The sequence below is a fragment of the Humulus lupulus genome, chromosome 5 (genome assembly GCF_963169125.1).
Source record: "Humulus lupulus chromosome 5, drHumLupu1.1, whole genome shotgun sequence".
NCBI classification, from domain to species: domain Eukaryota; kingdom Viridiplantae; phylum Streptophyta; class Magnoliopsida; order Rosales; family Cannabaceae; genus Humulus; species Humulus lupulus.
In genome coordinates, this window is record NC_084797.1 from 161,789,931 (window position 1) to 161,793,456 (window position 3,526).

Consider the following 3,526-nt stretch of genomic DNA (forward strand, 5'->3'; position numbering starts at 1 on the left):
AATATTTCGAAGTTACAAATTTGTAACACCAAATATGTTACATTATTTTGATATATCTCATATATCTAAATATTGTAACTCTCTATTATATGTTACAATATGTGACACTCTTTGTCACACTTATTTAATCTAAAACATTATATTATAATATAATATTACATTATATTATAAAATAATGTAACAGTCTTGTGCTTCACTCTTTTTTGCAGATCCAGATATGTTCAAGCAATTAAACACTTTCTCTGCCCAGAAGAGGAAACCCGGGGAGGGTAGTAGCTCAAACCCTCCAAGCAAAGTCGTAAAGACAATACCAACCAGTTAGGGGAGATTACCTGACTAACCTATCACCATCCTGCAGTTGACTCCTTCATCGATTCCTCCTTCTGCTAGTTTAACACCTACCCGCTCAGCTGGCTTAAGTGAGCTCCTTCGAATTGGTGGTGATATTGGGAAGGAATTGCTTGACCAGACTCTACACCATGCTTCAACAACTCAAACCTTTGAGTCTTTGCCTCGGCTCAGTGTTGAAGTTGTCCTGCAAAGGGGTCTTGCCCAACTGATGAGTGTAAGTTGTATTTTATCATCAAGACATACCATTTTGTTATTAATTGTTTTTACTTTAAGTAACTCTTTGTTATCCATTCCAGTCACTTATCACTATTAGTCATGCTCATCACCGAGCAGTAGACTATAAGGAGTTGATTAAAGTCTTAAATGATCAGTTGGTGGAAGCCCAAGCCAAGATTGAAGCTTTAACTACATTCGAAGGGAATCTTCGATCCAAGGCCGAGTAGGCGAAGAAGACCATTGTCGAGCAGGATGGATCTTTGAAAGGGTTGGCTGATGAAAATAAGAAACAAATTCAAACCAACAAGATGTTGACTGATCAGCTGGAGAAAATGACTTGCGAGAACGAGGAGCTAAAGTGAGAAAAGGAAGCCGATCTTGCTCGCTATGAAGAGATTTGTTTCAACTGCTTCTACCAGGTATGGAAGTTGAACAAGCCCCTCAACCTCGACTTTCTCTCAGAGGAGGCCAGGGCAGAAGAACTTGCCAAATGTGAGGCAAAGGCCATTGAGGAGGCAGCCAATCCTGTTGGTGTTATGCCTTTTTCTCCTGCTTTATCATTCCGACCAGAGGACGTCACCGATGCCGAGAATGGTGTTGATCAACCTATTAATAGTTTACCAGACCAGTGACCATACTTTAGCCGACCAGAGAGTTCCTTATTTGACTAGTAGAACTTTAGCCGACCAGAGAGTCCCTTATCCGACTAGTAGACACTTATCTCAACTATCTTGTTATTATACTTTGCTCGTACGGCCGAGCTGTTGGCATGTATACTTTACTTTTTAGACTTAAATCATTTACAAGTTTTTTATGGAATAGTAAATTCATTTTGATATATGCCTTATATTTTCACATGAGTACTTAGTTTTCTAACTTATAAATTCTAAATATTTCATAAGTCATTACTAAGTATACTTTCTCACACTCTTATTGCTCTAACATTTTATGAGCATAGTGTTTTGTTTAGACACGAATAGTTGCTCTTAACTTAAATTTTGAAAAAATTCCAAGTTACTTAAGCTTTGTCAAACAAGTTAGCTTAATGGCCTTTTTTGACTTCAAAAATTTACAAGTCAGCCTAAAAACAAATATCTTTGCCCGTGTTCTTATTGCATGTGTTGAATTATATACCAGTATACCCTATGTGCCCCCCAAGTGATTGAGGGTTGAAAAATCCTTGATCACTTGCTACTTGACCGAACCGAATCTGTTCGAGCAGTTATTACTCGTGAAACACATTGAATATAAAGATAATATTTGAGCAATTAAACACTGCAAAAATATTCGACAAGTTAAATGCTACTAATTTATCTGATGGAAACCGACCAGTTGAGCACTGCCCGGTTTTTCCCTCTCAATTTTTTTTTTTAAATGCACTGACAGTTGAACACTACCAAAGTAAAAATAATCAACACATATGCAAAATTTGTAGCAAGATTCGACTGCGCTGCGCGTGATCTCTTTTATTACTCGTAAAAAAATAAGGACAAAGTGTGTCTAATCATGAGTCTCAAACAAAATAAAATTATTTCAAAGATAAAATGACTGGTTAGCAAATAACTAGCTCACAAACAAACTTAAATAACAAGTTAAACACTTGAAACTAAGCTACCACTCTGTAAGCAGTATTTATTGATAATACTTCCTCAAGTGCTCACCATTCCAATAGTTCCTGATTAGCATTCCATTTAGTCGAGAAAGCTTGTAAGTGCTGGGTGGCAAGACTTGCTCAATCTGATACGGTCCCTTCCAATTTGGTCCTAGCACTCCAGCTACTAGGTCTTTGACGAACACTTTTCTAAGGATCAAATCTCCGACTTGGAACTTCAGATCTCTAACTCTGGAATTAAAATAGCGGGCCACTTTTTGCTGATGGGCAGCAACTCTCAAGCTTGCTTTTTCTCGTATTTCTTCAACAAAGTCCAAATATTTAGCTAACAACTGGTGATTCTCCTCCTGGTCATACATGGTTCTCCGATGAGATGGTGGGTCGACCTCGATAGGCAACATGGCTTCATATCCATAGGCCAAGGAAAAATGAGTATAACCATTTGTTGTCCGGGCAGTAGTTCTATACAACCAAAGAACCTCTGGCAATTCTTCTACCCAAGCACCCTTCGCTTGTTCTAGATGCTTTTTTAGAGTATCCTTTAAAGTCTTATTCACGGCTTCAACTTGCCCATTGGCTTGTGGATGAGCTACCAAGGAGAAACTTTTTATAATGCCATGTCTAGTGGAAAAATCAATAAACAAGTCACTGTCGAATTGAGTGTCATTGTCAGAGACTATCTTCTTGGGCAGACCATAGCGACAAATTATATTTTTAACCACAAAATCTAATACTTTCTTCGAGGTGATTGTAGCTAGTGGTTTAGCATCGGTCCACTTGGTTAAATAATCCACAACAACTATCGTGAATTGCACTCCTCCTTTTCCTTTGGGTAGTCTTCCGATCAGATCAATTCCCCACACTGCAAAAGGCCATGGGCTCTGCATCTGCTTCAAGACATTCGGAGGCGCCCTGGGTATTTTAGAAAATCTCTGGCATTTATCACACTTCTTCACATACTCCATGGAATCTTCATTCATTATAGGCCAGAAAAATCCTTGCCGCAAAATCCTTTTGGAGAGACTTTGCCCCCCAGCATGATCTCCGCAGAATCCCTCATGCACCTCGGTCAATAAGTTTTTTGACTGGTCAGGTGTTATGCATCTAAGCAGTGGCATAGAGTACCCTCTTCTATACAATACCCCATCCATCATAATATACCTAGCAGCTTGCCTCATAATCTTCTTGGCTTCATTGGGATTATCTGGTAGGACTCCTTGCTCAAGGTAAGTAATGATGGGTGTCATCCAAGTGTTAGCTAATGTGATGGGCATGGCTTCCTGCTCATTAATGCTCGACTCTGCCAAGTATTCTACTGGTACTATGTTCAAAGTTTCAGCATCTTTT